Raw genomic sequence first — 12,499 nt, 5'->3', positions numbered from 1 at the left:
TAGTTGCCCTCTGACCTCTTTTGACTCTTAAAAAGTGAATTACAACTTTCAATTTCCAATCAAATTAACCCTCTTTGAAGTTTATATGAGCATCCCTTTCATAAGACCCATATATACCACCAGGGTATAACTTACAACACCTACCCCCGGGTCCTGGGGTTTGTATCGACACCGGAGTTTTTGTTATATGATCTTTGAACTATTTTTAACAAAATGGCTATCTCAAAAATTTTATCGGATGCATTTGGTAAAAGAAGGGAGGGGGGTATTTGCCCTTCAATCACTTTGGACTTTTAAAAATGGCACTAGAACCCTCGATTTCCAATCGAATGAGCCCTCTTTGAAGTTTATGCGACGACTCCTTCCGTATGAAGCACCTCTGGAAAAAACCCATAAATAATAAATAATTAAACATTGGAGCCGTATGGCCTTTACTATAGGCAGCGGCATAGCGTTGCCTTTGAACAATCAATCAAACCAATGGGTAATATTTGTATGTTACTGTTACTACTTCTAATACTGCAACTACTACTACTACTGATACTAAGGGTTTGAAAAAGAAATTTTCAGGGCATGTTAAGGGGGATGTGCAAATAGCCAAAAGGCACTATGTACATAGTACTATTACTACTTCTACAACTGGTTTTACTACTATGACTGCTGCTGAAACTACTGCTGCGATTGCTACCACTACTACTACAACTACTACTAGTAGTACTACTAAAGCTAAGGGTATTACACTGAAAGTTTCAGGAAATATGAAACTTTCAGGGATGAAAATGTTTTAAAGATTTTTTGAAAGTTTAAGAAATCAGGGCAAGAGAATAGGCTAGAAAATGAAAGAGATCTATTTGGATATATCCCATTGTAATTTTATTGTCCATCTCTAAGTATACACAAGCAAAAAAGGAAGAAAAAGGGATGCCCAAAACTTTTGATCCAGGTTCCACCTTTTATTGCTTTATTATATGTAATTTTTTTATAGAAGAAAAATTACTTTTTACGTCCCGGAAATTCTATAGAAGCTGAGCCCTAAAGCAAAGTTAGAGTGCTTCGACTAGTTCAACGAGAGAAGGACAAAAGAAAAACATGCTTTAGTTGAATGGGTACACGAATGATAAATGCCCTACCCTTCAAGCTGTTCATTCATTGACGGATTAGAAAACAGGTTTTTTCGTTAGTTTTGTTCAGCTTAGCGTGAGACAAGGCAAAGAGGAGTGACAGAATAGATGGAAAATATATAGTTTGGGGTATATATTTGTACATTGGGGGGGGGGGTAAAGTATTTGGACAATGTTATGTTACAAAAACAATCCTTATTACATAATACGCAGAATAATTGTACCTAACACATTAAGTATGCAGACCCGCTTTACTTTACCCCCATCCCCACCCCCTAATATGCAAACATATAGCCCATTTTTTCTTCAGTGTTATATTTTTATCTTACTTTAGTATATTTCATTAGGATTGAGTGTCAGAGAAACATGTTAAAAGAACACTAGGTAGGGCGTATATCATACAAGTACCGTTGAACGAATCAGGCACGAAAAAACAGGCTCGCACGAACAAGTGACTTTCTTCCAGTTCTTGTCCTCTTCAAAAGAGGTCTTTAGTTTTCAACACCAAGGTGTTGAATGTCAGAATACCCAGAAATTTAGGATCACATCTTAAGTATTAGGAAACAATGCAGCCAAGAACAATAAGGTTTTATACCTCTGTTTACTGACCCGCTTGTCTAAACTCTGTGTCACTCCTTCAAAGTAAGGTAGAAGTGGTGGAGATTCTTATATAAAATTAATGTGACCTTAAACCTAATAATTGGATATTAGCCAACTATACAATCGACTATGTCCGCAACTCAGCTCTGAAAGCTAAATATTTCCCTTTACACAATCAGTAAGTTTCCAATCCTCACAAGCAATATCAATCATCATCTCATCTCACAAGCAATATCAGTATCAATATCATTTGGGCAGAGGCCAGAAAAAGACAGTAAAAATCAAGAAAAACAAAAAAGAAACAACGGAAATAAAAACACACACAACTACAAACAAGGGATAAACAGAGCTGACCAAAGGTATGAAGACTTCTGGCATTCAGTAGAGAAATCACAAATACGCTTCTCAATAACCTCAGCTGGGTTTACCAATTGATACTTTCTTTGCACATATAATGTATGCTATGTTTTTATAGAGCCTGTCCTTCCTCATTTCGTATCATCATTTCGTATCGTAGGTAGAATTTTTCTATGAATGTAATCTCCCGTGGATGTAATTTTGTTTGGGTATTATAAACTTTCATAATTGCTGTTTACAGCAATTATAAGGGCTGTAGTTTTCATATCCGTCAGGTTATGCTTTATTGATTTTCTCCAAAATTGGGTGTATTTATGTTGAACATATTACAGACTGATATTGACCAAGATTCCTCGTACTGGGAAGTTTAGATGGTTTTAAGCTAAAAATATGCACCCTGCAAAAAAACGCTTTACTTGATTCCTAGAAGTTGCTACTCATTGTGCAAGGCAATTTAAAGCACTTCTGGCACGCATAAACCCTCGAAATTTAGGTACTTCAAAAGCATTACAGCGTGTCAATTGCATTTTGGATATGGCAGTAACATATCTGATTTCAAATTAATATGTAATCAAAGCGGTAGTTTCCATTATTACTGCAACGAGATTGCGCAAATTTTATTATGTGGATGCAAGCACAAACTTATCAGATAATTATTTATTTAAAAAGTACTTTTTTCTGTTAAGACTCGAGTTAGGTCCTTGCTGTATATACCATTTGGTTTTGCTTATGCTTTATAATATGACTTTGTCAATGGCTCGACATATCCACAAATGTGTTACAAACACATGGGTCGCACAGGGCAGCCATGAGGTTCTCCTACCGCCTCACACACCCTCTTAAATGAAGACCCAAAATATATTTCGCAATAAGTTATAAAATATGTGATACTTTTCGGACAGGAAGTTGTTTTTCAATCTTTGGTATCCCCCCTCCCCTTGTGAAACAATACTTCACATCTGACTGCGTCTTGAAAATTTTCGGTAAGCTTTCATATATTACGCGTATTTTTTTCGAGTTTCATTTGATTGGTTCATTTCTTAGGTGCTTGTGTATTATACCGACGACACTGTTGTCCTTGATCTGTTTAAAACTGGTTTCTCTGTGCGCACTCAGAGATAATCAGCTTAACCTGAGTGAGATAAACTACTATCCAGGTATGTTTTAATTTAATATTTAATACATAGTGTTGGTTAAGTATTTAACCCTAGAAAGGTAAGCTTCCCAAAAAGTTACGTAGATGAAAAGATTTCGTAAAATTTACTACTTGAAGAAATATTGACTTCTAAAACTCATCATAAAAGTATATTTTAAAAGCAAGTGAGATTTATCAAAAACAGATCTCCAAACAGTGTATTAAACAGGACATGATAAGCATGACTTCACATGGTGTTCACCGCTGAATGGCTTTTTTCAGTGGTTGCAAAAATTGGTAGGCATTCAACGAATGCACGCTGGACAAAGGCTACGGGTCGTTCTTTTCCTTCTATAGATGCCATTTAATGTATTTCACCTGTCACTTCCGTTGTTTGACTGATTTTGAGTCTGATCGAATACTGCAAAGCTGAGGTAGTTGCCTCAATTTTTTCTCCACATTATTGGGGGGGGGGGGTTGCACTCCAATCAATAATACGGAGAAAAAAATATTATATATCCCATGCCCTTTGACTATCCGGATATGGACCTCTCTTGCCCCCCCCCCACCCACAATAATAATGCTGGATATTCGCCCCTGGATAGGGGAACAAACAGGTTAAATAAGAAAATGGCCAAATTGAGTATTTTCATATGCTATAACCGAAGAAATTTGCTAAGAAGCTTATAGACGACGATAGAAAACAGATCTTACCTTATAGACTGGAAAAGCGTAAGAATTACACAGTTTTAATAAACAAAAATGAGTTTTCCTGAATAGGTGAAAAAGTTACGTAGATGATAAGCTTTCGTAAATTTCTCAACTCACCCTTAATATTTCTCCAATCGGTTCAGATAATTAAAACTCAGTGACGGCACAAAACTGGCTAATCTTAATATTAGCATATTGGGGAGGTCAGTTTGTGCAATGCGACCGTTTCCATGGTAACTGCGTTTTGATGTCGTTAATTTTATGAATGCTTATCCTTCTAGGGTTAATACAATGCGTTCTGGGTGACCTGCTTTCCATAATTCTCTGTTGTAGTTTCCATAATTTTGTTACTAAAGTATTATATTTTCCTCAGATTTTGGTATGTTTCATTGTAATTAAACTAACTGCATTTCTTGAGTATGTTCAGTACGATTGACAAGTACCATTTCTTTAAATGATTGATTTTGCACTGTTTTCGTAAGATTACTTGTTGAAACGCAGGTGACGATGATTGGGAGAAGTTGTAGCGGATTGTTAGCGCATCCTCCTGCTTCATCTGAAGAGCGCCAATAAGAGATGAAGAACTCAATTGCTTGACAGAAAACGATCGTGTTTCAATTGCTGAAAGATAGTGCAGTTCTTGATGTTATGTCGATTTTTAGAAGGCTAAGGAAAATTATTTATAAAGTGGCAAAAAGGGGGAGAAGGTAAATATTCAAGCAAGGATCTTCTTCAGCTAAAGGTTAGTGGTTATCTTAATGCTCAAAATAGTGTTAATTTTGTGTTTCGGGTTGGGTGGATCTGGGATAGGCAGATGCGCATGAATTAATTCTTGGAGAGGGGCATTTCATTAAAACAGGGGGATGAAAATAAATATTAGGATTTTCTTGCTGACTCGTTTTTTCTTGTCGTTAATTATTAATTAACAAAGCAACTTTCCAGAGTCTACAGTCTGAGATAAGTAGATATTAAGTGAAAATTGAGATTTTTATTTAATGTTTCAAAATTTAGGGTGTTCTTAGCAAAATCTGTCTTGCCTTGAAAATAGGGAAGAGTTTAGGCAAGAAATTTGAAATACCTTATCCGACCCTAAATTCAGCAATAGTATCCAGTCCTAGAAATACAATTTATGAGGTGCCATAATTTTTCGATTTAATTAGAAATTGCATTCCTTCATTCTTAATAAAGATTTTTGAACTAGGGAATTATGGGAAATATCCGTCAAAATTAAGGGAATGATGAGGAACACTGTAAATATCTTGAAATTCTGACGGAGCTAAACCCCTTCCAAAAGATTCATTATCAAGATTAGCGCGAACTTTAGCGAAGGGATAGAATGGGGTCCAGGATTACCACAAAAGGGCACTTTGAATACCAAAAAGGGCTTAATAGCCTTCTTTGTGAAATTTTGTCGTCAAACTGATTACTATTTCTCTTGTTAGTTTTGTTTTTACGTCAAACTGTAAAGAAGTAAATATATAAACCTACGCACAAACATTTAATGGTGATTAAATTATACGCCCTCGACTTAGAATTGCAAAAACAATAAGGTACTTGTTTAAAATCTAGTAAACACGCGAGAAAGACCGCATCGAAAACTCAAAGATACTATATGAAAAACAGGTCTTTGCTGCCTAGTGAAGTATTACTCACTCTGTGACAAAGATTTAAACTTTAGTTTTTGGGGGCTGAAGGGGCCAAAAAAGGTACCTAGGTTAGGTTAGGTATGCTTTACCCACCCCCCTAATGTGCAAATATATAGCCCAAATTTGCTTCTGAACTATTATAATTTTATCATACTTCGTTTTATTTCATTGGCATTAACGAAACTTCACTTCTCGCGTGTTTACTGGATACTAAACAAGTACCAAAAATAATGGTTGTTCCGACGACGCAAATATATTGTAAAATATAATTCAGGGCCGTAATTTCAAATTGGACAGCTTTACATGTGGGGTGGATTTTGCTGTTGAATAAAAAAAAAAACAGTACTTACTAATCAATAATCAAATACAATTCAGCGACAGGAAGTAGTTCCATCTTCTTGGATATCAGACAATCTGAGTTCGATTTTCTTGCGGTTCTTAGAATAGGTCAAACGAGTAAGCAAATTAATAGCAAGCAAATGCTATCAATTCAAGATCATAATGAAATGAAAATATACAGTGATGGTAAAACGTTTAATCAAGATGACTTACTTTGACTTACTTGACTTAGGGGCGACTCTGCTCAGCAGGGTCGCCAGCGTACAGGGAACTAGTTGACAGTGCCGTCAGTCTTCTCCAGGTTCTCAGGTTCCGGGCTAGTGACGGGGCCTCGTTTGGGTTGATATTGCGGGTGAGGAGTCGTTGATGGTGAAACAATATATGGACCGATAAAATCTCAAATTTTTACTTCACACATGAAAGCCCTATAAGAAGAAAAAACTAGACTAATGAATTAAGACATACATGAAAGTGGCAAAGAGATGAAAAACGTCACTCAACAAAAACAAAAAGAGAAAGAAACTTCTGACGTGTAAGCGTTTTTCCATCTCTTTATGGTATATTCTTGTATGTGTTGATTGTTTAAACAAGTTTTTCCTTTTTATTCGTCGATAAAGGTTTCCAGACGTGAAACCAAATTATCCGGGAGTTTGTTAATGTGTATACTTTTTCAATATTTTTAACAGTTTTAATCAATAGTTATACCCATTATTACATTTTTTTTTTCATTTTAATTATAAACGGAAAGCAAAAGAAATGAATAAAACATGTTTCTAATTAATTTTTGGAGAGAAACAATGCATTTTTGAGGAAGATAAGATTTTTTTGAAAACTTAAACTTGTAATATTCTTTTAAAAAAAGATGCGTCAATAAACTATTTGGTACTGGTGCGTTATATGGTCACTTTTATATATTGTACAGGGAAACCAGTCACGAAAAACCCACCAGATGGGTTAATTGCAAGAGACCGCATTAGAGAAATGCAATGCAAAGCGTGATATTCATTGCGTTTCCGATATTTAAATTGTTGTTTTTTGGGGTTTAGGGGGGGAAGGTACCTAGGTTAGGTTACGTATTTAATATATTCCATACTTTAACCCCCCCCCCCCCTAATGTGAAAATATATAGCCAAAATTTGTTTATAAACTATTATATATTCATCATATTTTATTTTATTTCATTAGCATTAACCAAACTTGACTTTTTTGAGGTGCCCATATAATGCATCAGTACCGACTATTTTTATGCCTAAAGATATTGCTCCTGTCCCTTCATATTAGGATGGCATTCCATAATAAAAAAAAACTCTTACAAACTTAAATGGAAAGAGTTACTAGATCCTCCATTTGATAAAGAAAATTTAATATTTATTTTTAACGTCAATTATTTTATATATCTGCATTAGAGTTAGACTTTTTAGTATTAGATAAATGAATTGAAAAATGAATTAAATTGGTTAAATTTCTACTAGTTGCAACCTACCTCGCCCCTTTAATTCTTTTTTTTCAATTACAAATAAGACCAAATTGTAGATGACCAAGCTTCAACTTCGTTGTACCCACCGAGAATCTTATTTTTTGTATTTTCAAAGGATTCAAAGTAATTTTATCCCAGAATCAATCCTTTACTTATTTTTAAAACCCAACTAAATAATATAATCAGCTTATCCAAAATGTCAGTCAAGCGAGAATCCCCTTTGCAAACGTAATGTCCATTGTAGATAAATTATTGGGGGGCCATTCTGTGGGAATTGGACAAAAGGAAGTCAGTTATGCCAGGAGGCTGGTCGGTTCTGTTCTTGGGAAATTAATGTCTATACCCTATGGTTGTAATTTTCACAGAGAATTCAATTTTTAATCTCGGCGCTTCTTTCTTGCTTTGATTATCAGTTTTGGAGCTTCTCGTAATTATGGATTGCATGCTAGGAAGACTTTATTTTTAAAGTGTATTGACTATAGAGTTAAAAATCAGTAATTTGGAAACCTGTTCCAGTTTAATGTCTTAAAATTCAGGGAGTTTTAATTGTGTAGAACAAAAAAATCTTGGATGGATGTGGAATCAGTTGTGTCAATTCTTCAAAATGAAGGGAAAAGGGGAGAATTTTTCAACGAGAAAAAAGAATAACGATACGAAAAATGTATTTGTCAAAATCTTGGAGGGGAGTTTTTTGTTTGTTCAATTTTTTATTGAAAATGCTAAAGAAGATTTATCTTTTTAACCTGCCCCTCCCCCGTCCCTCACTAGCCTGTGTGAGATCCAAATAAGAATTCAAAAATATAAATTCGGCATTAAAGGGATGGTATCCTTTTGATTTTTTTTTTTTTACTCTAAAGTATTACTAGTCAAGGGTGGCAATTTACGAAAATTTAAGGAGGCAAGACGTATTTTCAAACCAGAGGCCAATTCTGGGAGACGCAATTCTCAAAGCGGGCAATTTTGTTGTTTCTTCTATTTTTTAATGGATATAAGATGTATTTTTCAATATCTCGGTGGTAATTGCCCTATCCCTTCCCACACTCTATTTGTGCCTCCTGTCAATGCATGAAAAAGATTAAAATTTAATGTGTACCTAATAGGTTCTTGCTAATTATACCTAACACACCTTAGAAGTGAAGTTAGGTTAATCCTAATGACATATACCAAAATAGGATGAAAATATGATAATTTAAAAACAAGATTATGGAAACTACGCAAATTCGTATCCAGGATTTTTCCGGCGGTTGGGGGGGAGGTGTGTTACAAAGAATTTTTATTTTTTGGGGGGGGGGGCTCACAAAAAACGTCAGAAAACGCATCAAAAATGTAATTATATTCATCTTTGTCAGGTTTTTACGAGTCGGAAAAACATTTTTTGTGGGAGGGGGGAAGGGTCAAACCCCGAAACCCCCTCTGGGTACGGCCTTTAAAATACGACAAAGAATTATTGAAAGCAGGCCGTGCAGAACGCATTATATTAAATACCTAACGCAACCTACCCTAACCACCTCTTTATATTAAATATTTTATTAAAATATATTATATCGCAGTTTTTTTTTTTTTTTGGTCAAAATAAACAAAACATAAGTGATTGCAGTGAGGCAAGCCGATTTTTATCAGATCTTACAGAGCAAAATTCTTGAGTGTGTTCCGTATAATTAAACAGTATCACCAAATATGTTTTTCAAGATGTTCAGTGCTTAATTTACTGGAAACACAAATCTAGGCAAAAAAAAACAACAGATTATGAATAGAAAAATTCTTAAGTGGCCTTTAAAAAATAAACGACAAATTTATAAAGTTCTCAATAGACTTTTACCGGCTATAAGATCAATACATTTTACCAAACAATTTCAATTATCTATAAAATAGTTAGATAAGTTTAGTTTTCAGCGAAGTGTTAGTTCTTCAGAATTCTACAAATATAGGGGAATGTTTTTACGAACCAGTATATTTGAATAACGTTCTTCAGAAATATGTTACATAAAGCACGAAGCAGTAATTTTGTTCATTTCTAAAGTTTCAATTTTCCCTTCATTAGAACAATATGTTTTAATTAATCTTGTTCGATTTTAGGCTTTCAAATTACACGTAATAAACGATGGAAAAAGATCTTAGTCCAACTTAGGCAAAGAAACTATATAAGTCAACCTGACTTTTCTAAATAGGGCATCGAATGTAGGTTTTACTTTTCACATTTCTTTACTTTACCTAAAAAACTGTAATTTTATCATATAAATAGTCCATAGGGTATATTATCCTTGGTATCTTTGAGAAGTTAAAGATAAAAAAAATCAATTATTTATTAAACATTGTCCTGTTTGAAATACATGCACATTTTAGAAAATTGAAAGACAATAGAAAATTTAAGTTATTTTGCTAAAATAATAAACATAAATTTTTTTTATATTATTATTGCAATTTTTTTCCTCCAAAGCTGCAAAGAATTATGTTTTTGTTTATTATTTTTTTTTTCTAAGGGTGCCGGTTTTCGAGTATAACTCACTTTGTAGGCACCCTCTTTAAATATTCTTCTTTTCTGTTGTATAGTGTATTATAGTGTTATAGTGAGTGACATTAGTTAGAATTCATATAGTGAGTGAACTTGAAATTGAATTTGAAGTTTCCAGCGCCCCTCTAGTGCTGAAGAAAAAGAAGAATACAAAAATAAGGCACTTCAATGCTTCAAGGTGGGACTGTAATTATCCAGTATAGGGTTTTCGACCATGGTGATTCCAGTAGCACAATTCTCATTCCTAATGATTAGCCCTTCTATAGTGTTAGAATTCAAGAATAAAAAGAGATGAAAGCATTCTGTCGTATGACAAGTTCAAAATTCTTTTCAGCAGTACGGGAGAAAAATTGCAATAATAATAGCACAAATTCCTATATATCATATTAGCTACGTATACGAAACTTTTTTTTAATTTCCTTCAGTTTTCTAAAATCTTTATGAATTTCATGTAACGCAATACTTAGTAAATAATCGATTTTTTTTTATCTACAACTTCTCAAAGATGCCAAGGGTAATATACCACGTGCACCCTTCATATGACAAAATTGTAGGTTTTTTTTTAAGGCAAAGCATGAATCGGTCACTGCACCCTGAAGGTGCAGTGACTTTTTTTTTTAACCGTGTATTTTTATAATAATATGATTTTAATGACCAGTTCCCCTAAAATATTCAAATTTAAGAAACAAAAATAATTAAAGTATATTTTTTTATGAGCAGCTCAAAATTTTTTCCGGAATTACGTGAGAAAAATTGCAATAATAATAACATGAATTTCTATAAATTATTAATCTTTGGATTGAATTAACACCTTAGAACATCTTAAATTCTTTAAATGTCCTTAGTTTTCCAAAATTTTGGGTTTGGTTCTATTTCTGTCGTTTGTAAAACCCCGTGGCATTTATTATAAGCAACCAAGAATTAGAATAAGATCTTCCAGCCTCTGTACTTGCCAGTGATGCCAATTGGAAAGGTCGATAGAGTTTGAAAAAATGCCTTCTGCTTTGTATCTTTGTTAAAAAAAACAAATCTAAAAAAAATGCACAAACAAGTTTTTTTTCTTCTGTGAATCAGTGTAAGGGGCGTACGCATTTTTGCAGGGGGGGGGGGGGGTCACAGGACATCGTTTTATTTTTAAAATCCACTTTACCGAGCAAAGTCCGATCCCCTGGTACTATATTATATAAGTGGGGTAAATCGTAAGAATATTTAAATGAACACCCTTTTAGGCAGCATTTTCAAATTTGTTGTTACAAATGTAGCATTAACAAGCATTATACTGCCCTCCAGGTACTCCAAGCCGGACAACTTACATTCTTACATTGTATGCTAACTCAAAAGAAGTTATCTTCAACATTAAAAGTTTCATACGAGAACGAAAAACCAGAGAATAAGTTTCAGGTTCGAAGGATTTTTCTATGCCTCAAAAATACGGTAAAATCCCTTTGTATATAATAAGTTCTACTTTTTTCACTATTTCTATAAGCGACAAAAGTGGACATAATTTTAGATTTTGCATTTTGGATTAATCAAAAAGGTCTGGATTTCCCAAGAACCAAAAGTTGTGGTGCCCATTTTTGTTACGTTTTTATAAGTCGGACCAAAAAATTTCGGGGGGGGGGGGTTAAGTCCTCAAACCCCAGGATACAGCCTTGGAGGCACTGCTAATGTTGATTTGCATGATACATTTCAGGAATTAAGGTCCCACTCTCACCTATTTTCAAAGTTTCCCTGATTTCCCCAAAAGGAATTGCGTTCTCCAGAATTTTCCTAAAACTTAATGATTGTGGATACACGATCATAACCTGAAATACAACCTATTGGTTTTCGCTGACGTCAATTTTTCGAGATCAATGCATTTTTCTTTGGAAAAATTTCCTAAAGTCCTGAAAAATTTGGGGAACCCCTTAAAATTTTGGGGTAGTGAAACCACTGGTTGGGAGACCTTTCGATTCAAATGCAAGATAATATTTTACTAGACTGTAATGGTGGTATTAAAGGCTATTTAGTGGTCGCTTGATATACAGTATTTACATAAAGCACTTTATAGGTAGATAGATAGATATTTATTGGCAAAAAGACTATTACAATCCCTAGTGGGCCGAATTCACATTTCTTAGTCAATATAAAAAAATAAAATAACAAATACAATAACAACATATAGTTACCACTGTAACAAAACACAACAGGTAACAGTCAGAAAATACAAAATACAAAGGTCACAAATACAGGTCGGGCCCCTAAGCGGAAAGGATCCCGTTTAGGATTCCAGGTGCTTTTTTTAAGATGAAGAAGAAGAAGGTCATAATTATAAAGTATTTTACAGGTCATGATATAAAAAGCTGAAAAGAATAACAAATAAATAACCAAATTTTCAAAAATTAAAAAAATAATATATACAAAACAATTTAAATTTTTAGCAAACTTACGGGTCCTGATTTTGTTTGATTTTATTGGAAAAAAAGGGAATAAAAGTTTTTTTATATTGTAAGTAGAAAAGGGTTTTGAAGAAAGGATGGGGATGGGTTGGGATAGAATACGGGGATGACGATTTCTTATGGGTGAGTGGCGGCTAGAAAAGAGGTTTTCAGTATGGGGGTT

At 34.1% G+C, this 12,499-nt stretch overlaps 1 protein-coding gene across 2 annotated transcripts in view; it reads left to right on the top strand.

Moving 5' to 3' along the window:
- The first annotated feature begins 4,506 nt into the window (after positions 1-4,506).
- LOC148956741 (protein N-terminal asparagine amidohydrolase-like) overlaps positions 4,507-12,499 on the top strand; it is a 63,161-nt gene continuing 55,168 nt past the window's right edge. The window contains exon 1 of one of the 2 annotated variants that reach the window (XM_089087170.1): positions 4,507-4,666. The gene's annotated coding sequence lies outside the window, so the exon portion shown is untranslated. The remainder of the gene's footprint in view (positions 4,667-12,499) is intronic. The other variant, XM_089087175.1, reaches the window with a different exon arrangement.

Source organism: Artemia sp. Qi Xiang Cuo, chromosome 1, assembly GCF_049724085.1.
Source record: "Artemia sp. Qi Xiang Cuo chromosome 1, ASM4972408v1, whole genome shotgun sequence".
NCBI lineage: Eukaryota > Metazoa > Arthropoda > Branchiopoda > Anostraca > Artemiidae > Artemia > Artemia sp. Qi Xiang Cuo.
Note: the sequence above shows the minus strand (reverse complement) of the source record. Positions and strands in the feature narration are given on the sequence as shown.